General features: G+C 42.0%; 1 protein-coding gene across 9 annotated transcripts in view; it reads right to left on the bottom strand.

The window, feature by feature from the left end:
* The window catches only part of MAP4 (microtubule associated protein 4), a 285,144-nt gene that overhangs the window by 255,302 nt on the left and 5,906 nt on the right, over positions 1 to 23,936 (bottom strand). The window contains exon 2 of one of the 9 annotated variants that reach the window (XM_074985217.1): positions 4,509 to 4,549. The exons of the other annotated variants lie outside the window; for them this stretch is intronic. The gene's annotated coding sequence lies outside the window, so the exon portion shown is untranslated. The remainder of the gene's footprint in view (positions 1 to 4,508; positions 4,550 to 23,936) is intronic. 9 annotated transcript variants of the gene reach the window in all.

Genomic DNA, 23,936 nt, shown 5'->3' with positions numbered 1-23,936 from the left:
GGTGTCTGTGGAGGCGGGGGGTGGGTCTGCCCCTGTACAAATGTGAAGCATAGAAAATAAGGTTCTCAGCCTCTTATAAGCATGATCCCCAAAGCCTAGCCACCACATGGTGGGGGCCACTTGGAAGAAAAAATAAAAAATTCTTGGCCTCTCCTGCTATATCCTGTGCAGGGAAGAAGCCACCACCCCACGTTGGGGCTATTTTTCCCCCCCCATGGGTAGGTGTGATCATCACACTGATAATGAAGAAATGAATTCAAAATGAGCCCAAGTGCTCACTTCAATTTCCCAGTCTTCCTGGTGCTGAATTCAAATCTGCTGGTTTTCTGTTATCTACTTCCTGCACACCTGGAGAGGAGCACAGATGGAAGTAGCCAGAGCGGACAACAGTGGAGCACTGTGGAATACATACAGGACAGTTCTGGAGGCCAATAAAGTTAATATAAATAACTGCTGTTTCCACACTAGCATTAATCCAATCTTTTAAATTGAAACTTGGCACTACACCAACTCACTTTTTGGGTGTAATAATACTGACCTTACCGCTCCCTAAAATCAGCCTAATGGCATTCACAGTGAAGACAATGACAATCAAGCTAACTGCCTTAAAAAAAATCAACTTTATGATATAGTATAGACACAACCTTAGTCAATGGATAAAAGCTGAGACAGCACTAGAGAAATTAATTCATTCTGCCATGTCTAAAATGACATTTCAGATACCTACTTCATTTTTAAGGTGCACGTGAAACCATGCTTCTCTGTTTAGCCAAAAATCTACACTGAAGATGCAGAATGTTTTGTTTCTCTCAAGTGTCTTGGTCTTTTTTTTTTTTTCAGAACTGTTTCAAAGGCCACAACTTAAGTCAGACTTACAAGTTAGTTCACATAATGCAAAACAATAACCCCTAAACCAGAATACTCTCATCCTAGTCCACAAAGCCACTACCTTCTGTTCATTCAAATCTCTTTAAAAAAAAAAATACAATTCTGTGATACCCACAAGAGAGCCAATACCTATTTTAAAAGATAAAATTTGAGTCATGATCAAGCAAATGCCTGATTGCATGTTCCTGTTGCTGTTTACCCACCTTATTCCATTCCCTGCCTATTGTTCATCAGTCACTTTGAGTGTTCCTAAAACCAGAGTCTTAATAGTCTGGGGAAAAGCCCATATTATATTATTTTACACACACACACACTCTCTCTCTCTCTCTCTCTAAAAAAAATACATCCAGCACTTTGAGGGGCTATACAGATTGATCCTTGCAAGCTGCTGCTGATAAAGCAATTCCTGCGTATCCCTCCACATTCCTAGCCTTACATAAAAGTTTTATTAACAACCAAGATAACCACTAAAGGAGGCAAATAAGTATTTCTCCTATTTCACAAGACAGAGACTGAAGCAGAGATTGCTCTGTATCCTGGCACTGAATCAGAACTCAACTGTACCTGCTCAAACCATATCACATTTGTTTAGCATCACAGTAGGCCAAGATCATTATGGAGGCCTTTTCCAGCTCTGAAAAATATCATGACTTGGCCACTTCTAGCAATTAGCATTGCAGAAGCTTGCAGCAAGTGCTGCCTTTGGGGAGGAGAAAAAAAAAAAGCTAGTTACATTAGGATGTTTTGGAACAGGGCAGGACAAGAACCAACTGACACTGAAATCAAGAGAAGAAAGTGGGGATGGCTAAGCCACACACTCTGAAAACCATCACCCAGTATAGTCCATCATGCTCTCAAATGGAACGTGCAAGGAAAATATAAAAGAGGAAGACCTTGGACAATGTGGAAAAGATCTACTGAGATTGAAGGACAACTGGGGTACTCCTGGACCCAGCTAGAAGTTTTGTCCCAAGCCATAGTGAAGTGGAGGTGACTTTTAGATCACCTATGCTCCATGTGCAATACAATGGTTAAGTAGTAGTACATTAGGATGTTAAAAGACTGGTACAGAAGAAAGAACAGGAATTTCTCATTGTGTGATTGGTTTATTTCAACGTAGGATGCTAACCCAACATCAGATGATACCTAAACCATGTTACTAATAGGCACCACGTTGTTAAATTGGACCAAGACAACTGGATGAAGGCAGACTCTTCACTCCATGTTACTTCTCAGTCTCTGTTACAAATACAGTGTAACACTTCCCACACAATAAATTTAAAATCTGAAACCATGTCCCACACACATTCACCCAGTGACTATGGCAAACAGCCAAAACAGAAACAACCTTTGTTTTCCATTTGTCAGAAATTACATCCATTTTGTTAGACTAGCTCTGAACACATTTTAGCTACATTTCATTGCAGCTTTACAAACAGCCGTTAAATAGAGCCAATATTGTTGCTGGAGAAGACAGGTTGTGATTTTCCCTAATTTCTCTGAATCAATGTTCTGAAATATAACCTTTTCAAGAATGACATTTAATTTTGCTGGACAAAAGAGGACAACCTGAGTTTATCACTACCTTCCATTTAGTCCACAGGTAGGCACATTTCAGTTAAAAACAGAATGCCTCCCATCCTTCAGTTTGAGCTGTAGTCAGTGTACTCTTCCCAATTTAAAAACTATTTCTCTCCCAAACACTTGCTCCATGCTTATCAAGTAGATTATCCTTGTGCAAGAATCTGCTTCCACACTATGGAGGCAGATCATCAGCAATTTGCAAGTTAAAAAAAATAGCACTATATGCACCATTTTAGGCCCTAAAACAGTGTTGTGTTCATCTCCCTCCCCACATTTAAACTTTTTAGTTTCCTTTTAAAACTATGTAATGGTAAATTTACTTGTATGTTCTATTCATAATGCACAGACAGACCATACGTCAAGCAGAAGAAATTAAAATAGCATCCGTCTCCCACATTTATTGTCTTAATTATTTCATATCAGATTTGTCAAATTTAGAAAATGTTCAATTTAATAATCAGAAATTGATCTTGGGCTCAGGAAGTCAAGCTGGTTTCTTTGAGCTGTGCATCATTACCAACAACATCCTATAGCTGAAATTGAGTAACTATATATATTTATTTGCCAGTAAGGCAGACAAATGCAACTATCACCACACACAGGAACAAGAGCTGAGTAATAGAGTCAGTTTTAATTGAGTAATTTTTCCAACCACAGCTAATTCAAAAGTTGCGTGCTTAATTTTCAAAAGCATTTCAATTCACCGTAACATTTTAAAGAAACCCAGGAAAACCAGTTAAGTAGTAAATTGTACCCTGAGCAAAATTCCTCATATTCAGAACTTCTGCCAGAAACTAGGCAATAGAATCTCAGATCAGGAATAATTACAGCTGTTACTGTCCAACAAACAGCAGAAAAGTCTTTTATCAAAGGTTTTATTTCAACAAGATGGATGCCCTGGATGAAAAGTCACAAAAGTGCAAATATTTATATTTTACATTGTTAGCTCTTTTTATGCATCTTGAATTCACTGTACATTGATGATCATGAAGTGGTAGTTAATGCAATCATGGTTCATAATAAGAATACTTTACAAACATTAATCTTCATAAAGGTTAAGGCCAGAAGGAAGTATTAGGTCATCTAGTCTGACTTCCCTGTATAAAAGAGCAGCCTCAATACAACTTCCTTATGAGATAAATGTTGTGTCTGTGTTACATATAGAAAAAAACAGGCTGAGAAGCTAAGTGACTTGCCATTCATGCTTTTTAGCAAAATGTAACAGACCAGTTTGAAAAACATAAGAAATTGGCTCCACTAATGGTGATCAACAAAAAACAGCCAGTCCTGTAGAACCTTGAAGACTAACAAATTTATTAGTTAAGTTAACCTATGATGTTAGGGAGCCCTATTCTGTTTTACTTTTTTTTCTACAATCTACATACATTTGTCGGTGACATTCAACAAAATCATTAGGAAGATATTGCACTAACCATAAATTTATAGGAAAACTATTACCCTCCTTGTTTCCAAAAGCTCTGACTGCTGTAAGCAAGCACTTTCTGTACCATTTACCTGCTGCCTTACAATGCTGACAATTCAGCCTACATACATATCTCAACTCTGAAACATTACATAGATCAAATAGCCTAGTCTGTGGTCAGCCAGCTCAACATACTTTTGTTTCAGCAAATAGTTTGAACATTGCACATTATTCTGGATTGGTCAGTGGGATGAGATCATTCATAAGTCAACTATATCAAAAAGCCTTTTGTTAAGAGTTGCTATACCTCAGAAAGCAAACTCCATTTTACATGTTATGCACTGAAAGGAATTCTCAGAAAAAGACAGCTTCATCGCCCAAAAAGCACTCAGCAAACTCCACATTTCTGCCTCTTTCACAACTCCACTAAGAACTATAAACAACTACTGGAAGTCCTGTCAAGTGGATGGACTTATTACTACAGCACCATGAATTTTGACTAGACGAATTCCCAGGCTCCACAATTTCAATAGAAAGAGCAGCAGCTCCTAAATCACCTAACTCTCTGTAGAGGAGGAACAACGATCCAAAAAGACAATAAATAAGAAGATACCTGCACTGCAAGAAGGGCTTCCCATGAAGCAAGTGGAGGATCTAAAAATCAGAGGGGAGAAAATGGGTAAGATGAAACTAGGATACGAGACAGAGGAGGGAAGACACCAAAGTGGAAAGAAGTAGACAAAGAGAGTAACCAAAGTCTGAATAGAATGGACACTTGGCTACTCTGCTAAACATCATATCCTTAGCTCCATCTAGTGAAGTATGTGAGTTATATAAAGATAAGCTTTTACAAAAGACAGCAAGAATAGCTCTTAATTCAAGTTTCACTGAGAAAGGTGGTAGATTCAGATTCTGCAAACCTTCAAAATACAGATCATAATTAAAGTAGTGATTAACTGCTGCCTACCTGAGTTAAGAACTAGATTTAGCAAACCAAAGAATCACAGAAACATAAGAGTGAAAAGAATTTTAATTATCCTTGATGAAATTATCCATGATGAAATTTTCAGAATCACTCAAGTCCCACTGATTTTCAGAGACTTTGGTTTTAGGTGCTTGTCACTTTTAAAATGGGATTTAAGCACACTTCCCCCCACCCCCCAGGCATATGAATGCTGACTTTAACTTCCCCTCCCCCCGATTGTTTTAAATAGATTCATTTAGATTATTAATCCAGAATTTAACACTAGGTTAGCTTCTGCTTTTATCCAGCAGCCTTCTACCTGGCCCATCTGATGAGTCTGTATGGCACAGTGAGCTATCAAGTTTTACTTTAAGACGACTTTTACACTAGTGGAACTACCTTCCATTAAAACTCTTACAAAATATATCAGCATAAACCTGTTTAAACAGTTTGCATTAGAAGGAACAGGGAAAGAACATGTGACAGAGAGAGTCTTGAATATGACAAGTCATGAATTAAATTAGTACAGGTTGAACCTCTCTTATCCAGCATCCTCAGGACCTGACTGGTGCCAGATGAGACAATTTGCCAGACCATGGGAAGTCAATATTGTCTAGCACATTACCAACACTTCCACTGCTTCCTGGGCTCTTAGAAGACATTTAAAAGTAAGTTACACCTAACAGCACAGAACACTGAGAACCAGGACTGGAGGCTGTAAACAAACTTTGTAGGAGCATAGGAAACTTACCCACACCCAGGATAAGTGGCTGTCCAGCTAACTAAAATTATGCTGGATTACAGATGTTGCCAGGTGAGAGTGTTCCAGAATAGAGAGGTATAACCTGTACTTCCTTATGTGAGAGAGACAACTCCTTGGGATGAGAGCCAGAAGATGTGTAACTTACGATGGGTAAGCCTATAACATACAGAACAGCTGAAAAAGTGCATAGCTGGTTTCATTTTCCTGAAATGGGGGTGCACAACTTTCAAATGTTTGAGAAACACATTGACTATTATTTACAAGTTATTAATATTGGAGCAAAGTTTATAGTCTCTACACGTAATTAAATTCCAGCTTAAATGTATTTTTAGTTGTTTGAAACACTTGGTTTGTAAATTTGAGGTATGTCTTCGGTGTACAGTTAACTTAGGGGGATCAGCACAAAACCAAGCAACCAACTTAGCCTACTTCTGGGAAGCCACTGCAAAACCATCCTCAAGTTATGATGTCCTCACTGATGCTGAAAAACTACTTTTAGTACTTCTGGAGGGCACAACCTGTGGTTCTCTGTACTGCAGAAAACTGAGCAACTGATTCTCTTCCAGTGAGCTGCAGGATAATACCTTTCTAGTGAGCATACCAGAAGAACTGTGGGAGGGCACTGAACGAGTAAAGCACTCAAGTGGTTCAGCTAGCATCCTCACTACAAAATGGGAAAAATTACCAGCCTGAATGAAAGCATCACTTGCACTTAGGGCTATAGCCCAAGACTGAAACTGCTAGTAAACTAGGGTCAGAGGGGATTTTTTTTTTTTTGTGCAGAGGCAACAGGCACTGAGAGAAACACTTAAATTGGAGTCCAAGTTAAGTCTGCAGTGAAGGCACATGTAAACCAAACCTAGCTCAGTCACATGCAGTCTTTTAACTCATTTCCTTGACAATATTAGAAAAAGAGCTCAGACACTAAAAATTAGCACTCTCTTGTATACTGGCTAGTTGCCACCTGTGAATGAAAGGCATTTTTGTTCCAGTATGTCATGCCACTTGCTTCATGGGGAAAAAAAAGACTACTGGAAACAGGCCACATTGTGCATCTAAGTAACACAAGGAATAATTCTAAGACATAAGTGGACTGCAGAACAAAAGCAACTGCTTGCTAACAGTTTACATTTGACCCTCATGTACTTGAAAAATCAGCACACACAAGCTGTCTGCAAGTACACTACTCTGCACAAGTCTCTGCTTGTGTTTACAAGCCAGTAAGACAAATCAAGCTGCCTGGTTTCCATATTCAGTAAAGTGAGTTATACAAAGCACCAGGTGATACCCAACACTGTCTTTTACTCCTCACTTCCTCTATTTTGCTATCACTTCTGTTAATCCCAAATTCTGTCATGTAATCTTCTTTTTCAGACTTAAATTCTAGCTGCTTGATAGGAACAAGTTAAATATACCAATTTTAAGAAGCAAGGGAAACTCTCTTGATTGTTCTTAAGGATCTGGAACTTAAGGAAAACCTGACATCAAATCCCAACTGAGTTGGGGAGGAGAGCTGGATATATGACTTCCCTTTGTAAATGATACAAAGAAGTAAAGATTTAGTTTGCATTTTGGAAGATTTCACATACTATAGTCATCTAAGGTACATCTATGTTACTGAGTTTTATTGTGAAAACTAATGTCATCAAGAAGAAGTCACCAAAGCGTATTTACCCTTGCTCCCTCTGTCAACTGTGCTACCTTTGGAGTTCAAGGGTTTAAGTCAAGTCAAGTCTCTCACAGATAGCGTCCATACCTAAGTTCCTGTCGACAGTGGAAGTGGTGCACTGTGGGTATGTGTCTCCCAGTGCCTGGTGATACTGTCACTAGATACTGTGGGACCTCAGAACAGAGAACGGGGCATCTTGGGACTGTGCCAAATGTTCCCCTGGACACTACTTTGTTAAGGGGCTTCTGGAGTTCTTTCGCACTTTTTTTTCCAAACCGCTGTTCCCTGCTGCGCAAGCCAGAATCTGCAGCAAGAAAAGAATGGCTCACATGCTTCTCTTGCATGCTCTGTTCACTGTCAGGAGGAACTCATGCATGGCAGCACAAACCATTTTGAAGTTACTGAGAGGAAAGACGAAGAAACTTGACAGTGTGCACAATACAGACAGCAGCAGCCCCTCACTGAATTTGGGACTCAGAGCAGCTGTACAGGGTAGACCAGCACTTCTGGGCTAAGGTAACCAGCACTGAGTGGCAGGATCACAACCAGCGACTGGGAAAGAATTATCTATAGTAACTCAGGGCCCTCCCCATCTAGGCTATGTCTACATAGCAGAACTATTTCGGGATGCCTGACTCTCGGCTGCCACTCTTGTCTGGTGGCAGCCACGCTGCTCCCGTCAGGGACAGTGAGAGTCAGGCTGCCACCCCGATGGGAGCACTTACCTGAGACATGAGCAGTCTCCCAGGGGGCAATGTGGTTCCTGTCTCCCCACCACTTGTGGGACCCAGGAAACTGACCAACCACTTGCTGGTCAGTTTCCCAGGTCCCACAAGCAGTGGGGGGACAGGAACCAAGTGGCAGCCTGGTTCCCAGCTGCCCGCCACTTTGGGTACCCGGGAAACTGACTAGCCATGTGCTGGTCAGCTTCATGGGTCCCACAGGCAGAAGGGAGTTGGGACCCAGGCAGAGCCTGGATCCCAGATTCCCTCTGCTTGAAGAGCTAGAAAACTGACCAGGGCAGCAGCCCTGGTCAGTTTCCTGGCTCCAGACAGTGGAAGGGAGCCAGGAACTGGGGAAGCCTAGCTCCTGGTTCTCCTCTACTCCTTGAATTTTCCTGGCTCTGCAAGCAGAGGGGAGATGGGAGCCAGGCTGTCACAGGGTTTCCAGCTCCCTGCCACTCCCAGGACTGGGAAATTGCTCCTGTGAAGGGCAGCAGCCAAGAGTCAGGCTGCCACACCAACAGGAGCAGTTTCCTGACTCATCTGCCATCCCTGAGAGAAGCCATTTCCGGCTCCTGTCAGGGGCAGCAGTCGCATTAACCCAAGACACATGCAACTCGGTTGCACATATCTCAGGGGTTTACTGCATATAATATGCGTGCACACACACCCATCAATTCCTGCAGTGCATAAATGATCTTTTACACTAATTTGCATCTTCCTCAGCAGCAAAATCCAGCCAGACCTATCATTATATATTCTGAAATTTTAAAATGTTAATTTTATATTGAGTCCATCCTCAACCATTTAATTTGATTACATCAGTACCTCAGAATGAAATTAGACAGGATGAAGACCGCCATTAAAGTCTGATTTGGGAAATTAAAACTGGTGCAGTCAGCATTTGGCTACAAAAATAAGGCAAATTATACCTTAACGTTAGCAAATAGGTCTTAGACTTCAGGGACAAAAAAGGCAGAGTATACAAGCCAACAGAATTAAACAGCCAAATAATTTCTCAATTCAGAGAGCCTTTGGGACACAGAGGAGAAAAAGTAGTTAAAAGTTCTCACAAAACTCACTTTTTAGTAATGCCAAGTACTATTTATACAACACGTGTCTTCCAATTCTACTGGAAAGCATCTTGTCTGTGGGATGCAGCATAAACATAACTAATCTGAGCTAAGTAAACAATGCCATCTGTGAAATGGTGTTAATGAAGATAATCAGTGGGCATCCTCTCAACACAGAGGAGTGCAAGATGATGAGCACTTGCTTTCATTAAGCTCAAGGGAAGAACAAAATCAGCTACAACACGAACATTTCTATCACCAGACACAAACTTTACTCCTCTGGCTCCCTAAATGCAGCTTCTTTAATTCCAGAAAAACAATTAAGAAAAGAATTATAGAAGCCTAGAAAACAAAGGAGTGGTCTTAACTAATGCTTCCACAGTGGGGTAAGTGGGTAGGCGGGGGAAGAGAGCAAGACTGTACATGCAGGCCCACAGCTCCAGGCTTTAAAATCTACATCTTGAAGCAGCAGCAGAATCAGCATTTCACCTAAAAATACCCAAGCCAAAATTTTAATAATACAGTATGCTAATTATAATTAGGGATAAACTAGAGCTTAATTATGCTTTAGTTCAGTGCTGGCAAACATTCAGGCTGATGTGAGACTTGGACTTGCACAGCATATTCAGATGCTACAGGCTCTAACCCTGCATTTAAAAACGAGACTGTATTTTGTCCTCACAATTGCAAAGGCTAATTTTGAAAATGTGAACCAAATGTAACAATGCAACATTATCTTCCTGAGGCTGCACATGGCCTGAAATGATGACTGAGATGGGAATTCCTCCATTCCACATTAACCTCACTATGTTGATAAAGCCCCACTATGATATTAAAACATTAGTACTGTTTCAGATCCCATCATTTCAGCAGAAAAAAGAGAGACAAGGTTAGAAGCGCAGGAAAGGAAAGACAAGAGAACTATTAACACAAAAAAGGGTGAAAGGGGAAAATACATAAACTGAAGGGCAAAAATAGTTCTAACACAAAAGCAGGGTAATATTTTCTCTCTGGTAGACAGTGAATGGGAAAGTTCAGCAGCATCGTTTGTTGAGTATCATAAAAGTAATTAACAAAATAAAAGCCACATTTCACTATAAAATTTTGTGTAAACACCACAGCGACGTGAGTAACTCAGCTGCAGATTAAAGCTTTGTCGACATCGGGGTCAGCAACTCGTCATGGGTGCCAAGAGTGGCACGCAAGAGGATTTTCATTGGCACATAAGGCAAGAGCTCAGCCCTGCCTCTCCTCTCTCAAGAGCCAAGGAGTTTTGCTCAAAGCCATGCCACCAGTGAGTTAACTAAAGACCAACTAATGCTACCAATCAGCAACTGAATAGTAAAGCTCTCTATTATTTTATCTATTATTTATTTTATTTCTGCATTTATTAATGAAGCTGTTGTAAGTAGGGCTATCAGTGACTTTAGAAAGTATCACCAGCACTCCGACAGTACAGAGAAGAAGCCAAAAGTCAAATTTTGGCACTCCATCTTGCAATGGTTGCTGACCCCTGGTCTACACTGTGCTTTCTCCATCAAAAAAGTGTTTTGCTCAGGAGGCATAAAAACACAATCATACACCCATGCATGATAAAGAATCCCTGTAGCAGCCAGCTGCAGAATAATGTGCCTATGGAGGAAATTCCTATGTAATCTCATCAGTAAGTGATAAGTGACCAACTGAATTTGGAGTGTGTGAAAGTTAACAGAATTGATAATGCTGAAAGTGGTCTCCTTCTCACACTCCAAAGGAGTCTAATTATGTTCTACTATTTGGACATAGTAACAGAGAGGTAGCCATGTTAGTCTAGTCTAACAAAATAAACCAGCAGTCATGTAAGAACTTTGAAGAACAACAAAACAATTTATTAGATAACGTACTTTCGTGGGACAGACCTACTTCTTCAGATCAATAGCATTCCAGTACAGACTGACAGTTATATAGCACAAAAGGTCCAAAATAAATAAATAAAATAACAGGAAGAGATACTAGTAGTCTTGCCTGAGATCATTATGAATATCAAAGAAAGGGAAACAGTCCTTGTAATGCGTGAAATAATTGCTCTGTCTATTGAGACCAAGTATTAATATATCGACTTTGAGCATGAACTCCAGTTCACACATCTTCCTTTGTAATCTGCTGTTCAAGTCTCTGTTGTAGGATGCATTCTCAGGTCTTTAACAGAATGGCTCACTCCACTGAAATGCTCACTGACAGGTTTATATGTATCAGGATGTCTAACGTCTGCTCTTTGTCCATTCATTCTTTGGCAAACTGTTTGCCCAGTTTCTCCAATGTACATAGTAGATGGGCACTGCTGGAACATGATGGCATATAATGTTGGTTGGGGTGCAGGAGAATGAGCCCCTGATCTTGTAATTAACATGGTTATGTCCAGTGATGGTTATCTCCAGAATAAATATGTGGACAAAGATAGCAAAAGGTGTTTGATGCAAGGAAAAGTTTCAGGATTAGTATTGCTGTGATATGGCCTGTGGTTGCTAGTGAGAATTTTCATTATATTTTGAGGTTCTCTATAGGAGAGAACAGACCTCTCACCCAGGGCCTTCCAGAATGTGGCATCATGTTCTAGTATAAGAACATAAGAACTCTGAGCTTGCAAACAAGCAATTACAAACAGGAGGGAGTTTTGAGAGGGGCTCTCTGGAGAAGCAGAAGCGATTTCTGGCACCTTGAGGTAAGCGGCTGTCTGGAGTGTGCGTGTGTTTTGTGCTTGGGGGTTCTGGGCTTGTGTTTGTCTGTCTGTTTTGAGGTTTGAGTGCTGAGCTGTGTGTGTGTGTGTGTGTGTGTGTGTGTGTGTGTGTGTGTGTGTGTGTGTGTGTGTGTGTGTGTGTGTGTGTGTGTGTGTGTGTGTGTGTGTGTGTGTGTGTGTGTGTGTGTGTGTGTGTGTGTTTGAAAGGCCGTGTGCTCAGAATGGCAGTTGGAAGCTGAGAGTCATAGTTGGGATTGAAATCTAAAACTCTCTGATCACTGGTCGAGCTGTAGCCAGAGGGTAGGGCTATCAGAAAGGCCAGAGTTTTATAAACTCTGCTAGATAGCAACCAGGGAGCTTGCGAACAGGAGGGAGTTTTGAGAGGGGCTCTCTGGAGAAGGAGGAGTGATTTCCGGCACCTTGAGGTAAGCAGCTGTCTGGAGTGTGTGCACGCACTTGGGGGTTCTGGGTTTGTGTTTGTCTGTTTCAAGGTCTGAGTGCTGAGCTGCATTTGTTTGAAAGGCCGAATGCTCAGAGTGGCAGTTGGAAGCTGAGAGTCATAGTTGGGATTGAAATCTAAAACTCTGATCATTGGTCGAGCTGTAGCCAGAGGGTGGGGTGATCAGGAAGGCCAGGGTTTTATAAACCCTGCTAGATAGTGACCAGAGAACTTGTGAACAGGCAATTGCAAACAGGAGGGAGTTTTTAGAGCGGAGTTTAGAGTGTCATTTCCCTCCAACATATAACATATATCCCAAGCCTTTAAATAAAAAAAAAAATTTATATTCAGATTATTCAGTAGAGAAAATGCAGGCAGAAACCCAGCAGCAGAGTGGGGGCTATCCTGTTTATTGCATAGAGTGTAACATGTATGACTACCTGCCCTGTGGGTGGGTGGCATCTGTGTGCACTCGTTGCAAGGGGTCTCTGAGGATCAGCAGCTGAGTTCAGGCTTTGGAGGCCAGGGTGGCTGAACAGAAGCAGCTCAGGAAGGCAGAGAGGTATGTGGACAAGGCTTTCTGGGACACCACAGTAATGTCCCACCTCCAGTCTGAGATCCCCAGTGCTCTTAAGGAGGATGAAAGGCTGAGGGGGAGAGCAGCCATTGGAAGCTCAGGGACACCATCCCATAGTTGGGACCCTTCTTCCAAAGGATATTACGGTATCCTCTCACACGGAGGATATCTCTCCGGGGGAGGGAACACCAGTTGTTAGGAAAAGGCAGGTGTCAGTAGTGGGTGAGTCAATTGTTAGAAACATAGATAGCTGGGTTTGCTATGACCAGGAGAACTGTATGGTGACTTGTCTGCCTGGTGCGAAGGTTGCAGATCTCGAGGCATCTAGATGGACTAATGTGTAGTGCTGGAGAGGAGCCAGTGGTCATGGTACATGTTGGTACCAACGACATAGGAAAGGGTAGGAGAGACGTCTTGGAGGCCAAATTTAGGTTGCTAGGAAAGAGACTGAAATCCAGGACCTCTAAGGTGGCATTCTCAGAAATGCTTCCTGTTCCACACGCAGGGCCAGGTAGGCAAGCAGAACTTCAGAGTCTCAATGCAGGGAAGAGACAATGGTGTAGGGAGGAGGGGTTTAGATTGGTTAGGAACTGGGGACACTTTTGGGAGAGGGGGAGCCTACACAGGAGCTTCTAAGTGGCTATTCTGTTGATAGAGGGCTGGGCAGTCTGGCTGCTCTCTGTGGACAGAGGGAGCCTCTACTGGGGTGGACACATTCTATGGACAGAGGTTCTGTTGGGAAATATGTCCAGACAGTAACTTCTGTCCACAAAACTCTGTAGTGTAGACCCAGCCATTATATTTTTCACATAAGAACATTTGTTCAAAATAGTAGTTTAATCACTGAATGTAAGAATGCACTCTAAGGACATACAAGCATTCTGATCTTCAGATCAGCTGTAGGTTCAGATGTGAACAGTGAATTCAGATGTGCAAAATTAGGTTAAAATAAATCAGAGTTGAATCAAGCACTTAACGGATATATTACTACTACTACAAGTATACAAGTCATCCACCAATGCAAGATACTAAGAGGGTCAGCACAGGGCAAAAAATGTAATCCATAGTCTGACACTTGATCCTATTGCTCTGTGTACTATGATGAATCCTGAAGGCCTTGAAAAACAAAAACAAAAAACAAAAACCCACCACCACAGACACATACACACTTTACCCAAAAGGATTAGTAAAGCTCCTGCAATTCATCCCTCAAAACACAAGCAGAACGTAAAGTAGTACAAACTCCTAGAACTGCAGCATTTTGGAAATGTCCTGCCTAATAAAAACTATTCAACAAAATAAGATATAGGAATAAAAAAATGTGTTTAATGCAAGATTATAGGTTTTGTTTTAATTTTCAGCACAGGGAAGCTCATAGTCTGAACAAATATCAGATGAAATAACATAGGTTATCTAAAAGCTAGAGTACACTTCCATTATTAATTTTTCAAGCTGATCATATACTTTTTAAGAAAGCAGCTTTAGTTACCATCATCATCCTTCAATGTCATACCTCGAGACAGGGAACCTACAACCCGCAGATCCTTCCCCTGCATAGCTGGAGCACAAGATCTCTGCTGCAGGGCAGTAGCCCTGACCCTTTCAGGTGAGATCCTGGCAAGCTGGGGCTGGATCTAGCCTGCAGACTCTGATTACCAGGAGGAGGAAGTGGCTCTGCATGCTGCGGTTCCGCCTCCTACTGAGCTGGAGAACAGCAGCTAAGGGAAACACTTGCAAGGAGGCTTCCTCCCTTCCCAAACCCACCCCCTGCTCCCATTGATCTGATTCACAGCCAATGGGAGCAGTAAAGGGCATTGCTGGGAAGTATACAGCCAGTCCTACCCCACGAGATCTGCACAGGTAAGAATCCCACCTTCCAGCCCAAACAGATTGCCCATCCCTATCCAGACCCCACACCCCTGCATCCACCCAGACCCAAGATTCCCTTCTCTATCCCTCTCCCTGGCAGCCCCCTCCCACACTGAACCCCTCGGTTTTGGCTCCAGCCCAAAAAAAAGTCTACTAGCCCCAAGTCCCCACAGTTAATCTGGTTGAGGGGAGTGGGGGAGAGCCCTGAATCTGGGTCCTCCCTTCCTATCCCAGAGGGCTGGAGTGTGACTGGACTGAGTGAGGTTTTTTGTTTTTTTTTTTTTAACTGCCTCTCAATCAGGGATCATGTTAAAAGGGGATTGTTTTGTTTTTTTGTATCTCACTTTTTTGTGGCTCCCACCTGAATTTTCTGAGAGTTAATGGCCCCCAACCACAAAAAAGTTCCCCAATCCTCTCATACACCATACCATTGCGCACATGTACCAGGAACACTGTACTGTAGTAGTGCATGAAATTTTACTATGGTTTAAATTCAAAATTCTACATGTGTTTTAACCAATTATACAGAATTATCTATTTCCTGAACACGTCAAATAGCTGAAAACATCTTAGAGTTCAAGCTGTGAGTACCACAAAACTAATTTAAGTTTACTCAGTTGCTTTCTGCCCACCTCAGCAGGAACATAAATGCGCAGCTCAAAAGCACCAGTTGCTGCACTGATCAAATGTTTCCTAAGAAGCATGAAATCCAGCCCTGAATGCTTATTTTATATCCCAAATTTTCCTTTCAGAGGTTTATCAGAGAGGGTTTTTAAAGCAATAAAAAGGCAAACGTTTTAAAACAAAAAGCAGTCAAGTAGCACTTTAAGGACTAGCAAAATGGTTTATTAGGTGAGCTTTCGTGGGACAGACCCACTTCTTCAGACCATAGCCAGACCAGAACAGACTCAATATTTAAGGCACAGAGAACCAAACACAGTAGGCAAGGAGGACAAATCAGAAAAAGATAATCAAGGTGAGCAAATCAGAGTGGAGGGGTGGGGGGAAGGGCAAGAATTAGACTGAGCCAAGTATGCAGACGAGCCCCTATAGTGATTCAGAAAGTTCCCATCACGATTTAATCCATGTGTTAATGTGCCGAATTTGAATATAACAGCCAGCTCGGCTGCTTCTCTTTCCAGAACGGTGCAATAACTCTTCTTCAGTAACACACATACCTTTAGGGCATCAACATTTTAATGGAATGGGGCATTCTGTCAATGACTAGGGCTAATCAAAAAGCTGTAGGCAGCAGCGAAACAAACAAGTAGTAACTGGTTGCATTGCTGCTGTAGCCATGTTGGTACCAGGACATTAGAGACACAAGATAGGTGAGGGAATATGGATCAAGTCCTCTTGGGGATAGACACAAGCTTTTGAGCTACAGAGAGGACCCAAAAAAGAGGTCTCTGTAGCTGAAATAAAGTTTCTGGGATTACCTTTTGTTAGTGAAAAAGATGTACCTCATCCACCTTGTCTCTCTCTGATTTGTAACTATTTTAACTTCCCAACTAGCAACAAATACTGAAGCTACTATCTGAGGACCACCCAAAAAGATTGAGAGGAGAAAGAAGAGACAAGAATATTGGAGAATTACCACCCACCCTATAACCACCTGTCTGTGCATACAGAGTAGCGGCAATCCTTACATACACACACGTTCTGGGAAGAGATGAGAGAAGCAGACATAAAAGCCCTGACTGCAATAGGGAAGTTTTTCTAAGTTTCATCAGCAGGGCCATACCAAATTCAAGGTCCATTTTGGTCAATTTCGCTGTCATAGGATTTTGAAAACTGTAAGTTTGATGATTTAAAACATTTAAATCTGAAATTTCATAGCGTTGTAACTTTAGGAGTCCTGAACCAAAAGAAGCTTAGGGGGAGGGGGTATCACAAAGTCATTATGGAGGGTAGCACAGTATTGCCACCTTCATTTCTGCACTACCTTCAGAACCGGAAGGCAGTGCAGAAGGATGGCAATACTGCAACCATCACACCCATCACCACCGCAAATTCCTCTTGGGTTTTGGGGATGCGAGGGGGGGGGGAAAAAAAGCTGGTAACCAGTTTCAGAAACGCTGGCCCCTCATGAAATCTGTACATTAAGTACACAATAGACCAGATTTCAGATGTGCAATGCATTTTTTACAGACTGAATTTGGTAGGGCTCTGTTTATCAGTTAATACAGTAGGGTGGTGACATTCACATGGGTTTGGTGCTGAGAACCTCGCGAATGTTTAATTTTCGCCAATACAGAATACCTGCTGGGGCTCAGAAGCAAACTTCCTGGTCCTGCTGCAGGTCCCCACCCTGAAGGTCCCCGGTTCCCCAAGCTGCTCCCAGCATCGCTCTCTCCCCACAGGCATGGGCAGCTGGGAAAGGGGAACTCAGGAAGCTCCTGGGCTCTGGCATCACAGGCAGATCTGGGCAGCAGTGGGGAGAGGTGGCACCCAGCCACAGGGCTGTGCCATGCCCCCATTTGGGCACCCTACTCTATATAGGCTGAGCTGCTACAAGCAAAATGACCGTGACTTTGGCACAGGGCATGTTGGCACCGCTGGAGCTGCCACAGCTGCTGGAGTGGGACCCCCACCAGGCCACCTTTGCATCAGACTTCCAGCACAGCCTCGCCCTCCTCCACTCCGCCTGCAGCCCTGGGGGGTGCAGGATCCACGGCCCAGGGCGTGTGTGGTGGGGAGGCATCCTCTGTTTCTGCTCTCCCGCCACGTCTGTGACCCTGCAGCAGTAACCATGGCCAACAAGCTAAGAGAAGAGCTGTTTGGAAGCTCACTCACTCATCCGCCCACCAAACATGGCACAGGTAAGTGAAAACTGACTCCCCCAGCCTGCTCATGAATAACTGAATTCACAATTTTTAAAGTGATGAATGTTGCGACCGTCCTGTAGTACATCTTCAGTCCCACCAGTGTCCATCACATTAGGGGACTTAGGGCTTGTCTACACTACCACTTTACTGCACTGTAACTTTCTTGTTCAGGGTTGTAAAAAAATAAGCCCTCCCAAGCACAACAAGTTAGAACACTGTAAAGTGCTAACATAAACAGGCCCTCAGCACTGTCAGCATCTCCCCTGAATTGGTTTATCTAGAGGGCTCAGAGAGCTCTCTCCCAGCATTGATGCCCTGACCAAACAGCCACTTTAAAGGGCAGCCATGGCAGCACATTAACTTCAGAAGCGTAGATAAAGCCCCAGTATAGACAGGCCACTAGCAATGGGAATTTTAAATACCAGGACACAAATGCCTGCTAAGATAGTAAATTACAGAATTTAAAATGCTAGTAACCAACAGCTGCCAATCTAATCTAGTTATTCCAAGAGTGCTAACACCGCTTCTGTTCCACTGGTGTTAACATTTCACAAGCTTTTTCTACTATAAAACAAGGCTAAGAAATTCTTCCTTCCAAAAGCCAGTGGTGTCTTGTGGAGCAGGAATTCAAAATAGACTAAATAACCAGAGGCTGATTTAAAAAAAAATAAAATAAAAAAAAAGATAGCACCACCCAAGGCAGAGGTGGTGAATCAACAGCCCACAGGCTCGATCTGACCCAGGAGGCTCAGGTCTTGGCCCCTCTCTCCGTATGGCTGAAGCACCAATGTCAGCTCCCAGTTGTGGGGGGGGGGGGGTGTTGGAGGAGGGGGTGCCTCACATGCTCCATCCAGATAAGCTGGAGAGGGAAATCACAAAGTTCCAGGAAAGTGGGCCTGCACTTGAGGAAGTTCTGCAGCCACTGGTGATCATCCCAGACCTCCAAAACAATGCAGTCCCACCAGCGTGTGCTGGTTTCACATCTCCCGAACCACCATGAGCCAGGGGCAGGCTTTGAGAAAATGGCCCAAAAAATGGTGTGAAATTCCTCAGGCCCATTGTTTTGCAACAGCAGGGGAAGTGGGGGCATTTCACTCTGGCAATCAGATAAGCACAAACACTTGCAGTGCATTTTTTTCCCCATAACACACTGGCACAAAAACCAAGAATGTAATGGGGCCACAGGCAATGTGGAGTAGATACCCACAATGCATTGCTGATGCAGTTGAATCTAGGTAGGGCAATGGAGACACACTATGCTGATTTTGTGGAGATTTGTGGACTAGTTTATAAAATCTAGTGGTAAAAAGTCACCTTCAATAAATTTGGTTTTATTTCACAGTGTAGACATAGCCTAGTTTAGACTTTGTCTACACTGCACAGCTTTTAGCAACAAGGTCATGTCAACACAGCTACACTGCTAGAAGCTAAGCAGCATAAACACTGTCTGCACACACTGACAAATCAAACACTGCTCATAGGGAATGGTGGTTTTTGTCAGCAACAGTATTGCACTGTTTACACTGGCACCTGCCATGCAGCAAAGCCTTTAAAGACATACCTACCCAGCTCATAGAACTGGAAGGGACCTTGACAGGTCATCACGTCCAGTGCCCTACACTCACAGCAAGACCAAGCACCATACCAAGCACTATTTCCCAGATCCCTAAATGGCCCCTTCAAGGACTAAATTTACAACCCTGGGTTTAGCTGACCAACTGCTCAAACCACTTTTCTCCTTGGGGTAAGAAAGTGAAAGGTTTAAAAACCCATGAACACTAAAATCTGTGTTTCTCAACCGCCAGTATAGACAAAGCCTGAGGTGGTCTATACTTTACTTGCTTGACAAAACATCTGTGCTTCGCTTGAGCTTGAATCCCCTTCCACTTCCAGAGAACAACATGACACGTGCATGGGTAAATGCTGCTCATTGCAGGTGGAAATATTTTGTTGGCAAAAGTTCCCCAAGAAAGCATAGCATTCACATGCACCTGACTTTTAGTGACAGGGCTGTAATAACAGTCTTTCAGCCAGATCTGGTAATATTTTCATGTGTTAATACTTTGCACTTCTGTTATATATTCACAGCATTTATATCACTATTCTCCTGGAACATGCACAGAGCAATATTACCTATATTGAAGGGCTTAATCTGTTATGGGAAAATAAGTGAAAATTACAAATGCAGGGGGAAATGGTGGATATATACACACACAATGTCTTTTGCCCAAGGATTTAAAGTACAGGTATTCCATAAACATCAACTGAGCATGCAGATGTTCTCACCTCCTCAGTTTCAAAGTTCAAAATTCAGCACAGAAAAAAAACAAAGATACTTTCTGCGCATGTGTATCATATCAGCATCAGAGGATTTCCACCAGTAGGAATGGACTGATACCTGGTATTTTACCACTTTTAGAGACATAATTCAATTGTTTGTAAACATGCATTGAAACTCATCTGATAAAAAGATTCCACTTCAAAGTGCGTGTCGACACCCTAACTTCATCTCAAAGCTACTTTCCAGGATAAGGCAGCATGAATGCAACTGCGAAAAAGGAACAGTGACTCACTCCCAGACAATATGCTGGAATTATGACCTACTGATACTCAGCAATAAATCTGCTTTTCAAAAAAAAAAAAAAAAAAAAAAAAGAGCAACTAAAGATAACTAATGTGTGTTACTTACCAAGTTATGAAAAGAAGTAGCTTTTGGATTAAGGAAGATACAAAATAGCATCTCTGACCTTAAATTTCAATTAGTCCTTGCCAAAATCAAATCAGCCTGTCTGGCTTTATGTAGTTGAGTCAGCTTTGGTTTCAGTTGAAATATAGGCATATTCCTGTTACACTACAGCTACATGCGATCCAGCCCCCTCAGGCCATTTTAGCCCAGCCCACTAAGTCCATGCCAGGAGTGATCTGACAGAGGGAAACAGATGGCATTTCACCACGTGCAGTCTGAAGATTGCACAGGGGGCATTAAAATGTCAGTATTTGCCAGTCATGAAATATTCACAAAATATTGGCACTTGGCTGACTAGCAAGACCAGACGACTGTGTATGCCACTGGATTCCTGACAGCTTTGCTAAGAATTTTCTACACAAAGCTAGTTTTAAAGACCGGCTGCAAGCAACCTGCCAGGGACACTGCCTGTTGTGATCCATCTATATTATATTTAAACAATCATGACTAACTTAAGTGCCTGTCTATATGGGTTACCAAACTACTAAACTAGGGCTACCTGCAGTATGTGAAGATAAATCAGGACGAGAGAGGGACATCTAGATCCTGCATGGTACAGGCAGTCAGTGTTCCACAAATGATATAAGGTGAAAGGGATGAGCAGTTGAGGAATGGCAAGGGAACCCAACTCCACACTGCTGCCTGTGCAGCAACAGAAAGCTGGCAAGGAGGAAAGAAGGGGGAAAATAATAGATAACCACCTCATTAGCACGAGCAGAATCAAACTTATGCACTCCCATTTTCTACCCATTCTTTTCTCTAATGTATTTACGAGTATAAGCATACATGAGGCTTGACACATGCCACCTAGTGCAGGACTACACCTCCTACTTAACCTTAATTTGTACCCACACAAAGCCTCACATGCAGAGCAGTACAAACACAGTGGGTTTGGATGAAAAAAAATACTTATTGGTGAGAGACAGAGCAAAAGAGAGGGGAAAAAAACCAAACAGCCATTTCTGCAGAATTCAAATTTTCATTAAAAATAAAACCCAAAACAGGCTAGCCCACATGGTGACAACCAACCTTCCAAATGTTACTCCTAGGGTAATTCTGTATCAAAATTAAAATCTCTGCATGCAATATTTTAGAATTCTCCAAAAATCTGCTCTGGCCGCACTCAGGGCTGATATTTGTGATTTCCAGCCAAAGGAAGCATTTTGGTGGAAATCACAAATTCTGTGTGGAAAAAATAAAACTCCACAGAGAACATTAATTTTGTACAAATTCCGCATTGTGCAGCAGTGAAAAATTTTCCCACATGTAAAATGTGAGCTAATGAAACATCTTATTTCTGACTATGCAGATAGCTTTAATGCTTCTGCAGATGCTCTTACTAGTCATTCAAGGATAGTCAATAGTAACAGATAGTCAAGGATAGTCAAGTTTCACTCCTATTACGAATCTTGTGTATAGCAGTAAAATTGAGAAAGAATGTCATTTTTGCCCTGCTAACATCAGTGGCAGACACTAGCTATGCAACAGGAACAAGGCTTAAAGCAGAAGCTTGGAGGGTAAAATAGCATAGCCTTCCCTGCTGTTGTAACCAGGAGGTACAGGACTCAGAGAGATGGAAAAGAAAAGCCTTCTCCTTTACAGCCACATAGGACAGTAGGGAAAAATCTGCTAGTACCCAACTAGAGAGAGCATGAGACAAAAGATGGACCTTACCCATTCATTAAAATATCCATCAAAATACAGCCTGGAGAGATATTGGTTGTAAAACACAAGGCGTTACTGAGCTTTGCTTATGGAACTTAGTGGTGGGATCCCTCAATCATCTTTCATTTATCTCTATTCTAACTATCGGATTAACCAAAAGGATAGCACATCTGGTAAATTTTTCAAGGCATGATTAAACCACTAGCTATGAACTAAGCAAATTTGTAAGACATTAGGATTAGAGATGTTAAACTAGTTAACTGTTTTAACTCAGGGCCTGCTGCCAGGCCCACCACCCAGCCCTGTCACAGCAGTGAGGTCCTGCCACCTGGACCACCAGCCGCTCTGCAGCCAGGGCTGCTATAGCCTGGCACAGCTGGGTGCCACCAGAGTTCACCAAAAGAGCTAGTTAACCAGTAAGCAGAGCAGTAAGCGTCATTCTTACCACTGTAGCTGTTAACATCCATATACAGGACCATATAATGATGCACACAATTCATAGTCCTTCTCAGTGTATGCTTAGAATAAATCCTGCTCAGGAGGGTTTGGTTTTTGTTTTTGTTGTTTTTTTATTTTGCATTCCATAATAGTATTCCCACATATAAAAAGTCAATTATTGTATAATTTAAATGTCATTTATGACTCACACTAACATCTGTCTATAATCCTTTGACCTAAAATTCCAGAGCAACCAAGCTTGTAATACCCAAGGGCTCAGGGACCAGATTCATACTTCTCCAGTCTGCTTCTAAATTCTAGTATATTGTAATTTCAAATACCTTACTTAAAAGCTTTCCCATAGGTAGTTTACTATGCTATTATGGACCAAAATGCATTATTCACACTGCTGCAGAATTAATATTTGCAGAAGATCCAGCAATTGATTTCACTGACCTTTTCTTCCCACTGAGGAATTCTTTTGTGCATGCACACAACTACCTACCAGAGCACGACACAGGCTTCTGAACTCTGGAAGACTGAAGACATTTTCAACAATGGGAATGCTATCTTCAGTCTCTCTATTACAATATACTACCTATAAAAACTACCTAAACTGACAGGCCTCCATTCAGTATAGCTACTAGTAATTAAGTACCGGTGACCTTTAAAATCATGCTGTGAATGACCATAGCCACTGATCTGGTAAGAAACTACCACCCTCTTTCTGACACCCTCCTATTGCAAATTCAGTTTTTGATGTGTCTTTAGGCACTATCACCACAATGCTGTGCTGCCATCTCAGATGCAGCGCAAATACTCTGCACGTTCATCACCTATTGCTGAAGACGATTTAAGTTATACTTCAGGTAAGAGTGCCAGCTTAAGACCACCAACTCAAGCACCAAAGAAGGTCTAAATCTCAGAACATTATACATATAACTTTGAAAAGTAAAATAAAGTATTCCCATCTACACATGCCATTTTCAGGAGTGTGATGCGTGAAAACAATCAACAGTCACAGGAAAAAATTAGAATTTCTTCTAATCTAAGTTTGAAGCAGCACAGTACACTTTACTTGTCTTTCCAACCCCACCACAAAAGCCAAACTAATGCATAAATATATCATAAGTAACTATTACTTGCATTTTACTTATACATGATTCAATGCATCTGGACAGATTCATACAGATTTATTCACCAGTGGATTCCCTTATTCATATCTGGCAAATTCCTATCAAGATAAAGAAATCTGTACATCAATACTAAATGTATATATGGATGGGTCACTGCTAGAACTGCATTTACTAGGAAAGGATTTATTGCATGGGGAGCAACTGAAGAATAGCAAAACTAAGTTAGAATCAATAGTAGCTTTTTCTTACCAGTACAAATGAGCCTAGATTAAACTCTGGACAAAACCTCTCAGAAATCCAGATCTTATTTTGTGGCTCAGGTCCATTTACGTCTGGAGAGAGAGGTAACCACTAGCATACACAGGGGTTGAAACCTCAAAAATAATGATAGCTTTGTTCAATAAAATTAAGGCTGTGTCAGCCCTTTTTTCAAACT

The sequence above is a fragment of the Carettochelys insculpta genome, chromosome 2 (genome assembly GCF_033958435.1).
Source record: "Carettochelys insculpta isolate YL-2023 chromosome 2, ASM3395843v1, whole genome shotgun sequence".
Lineage (NCBI taxonomy): Eukaryota > Metazoa > Chordata > Testudines > Carettochelyidae > Carettochelys > Carettochelys insculpta.
This window is presented reverse-complemented; position numbering and strand designations above follow the sequence as displayed.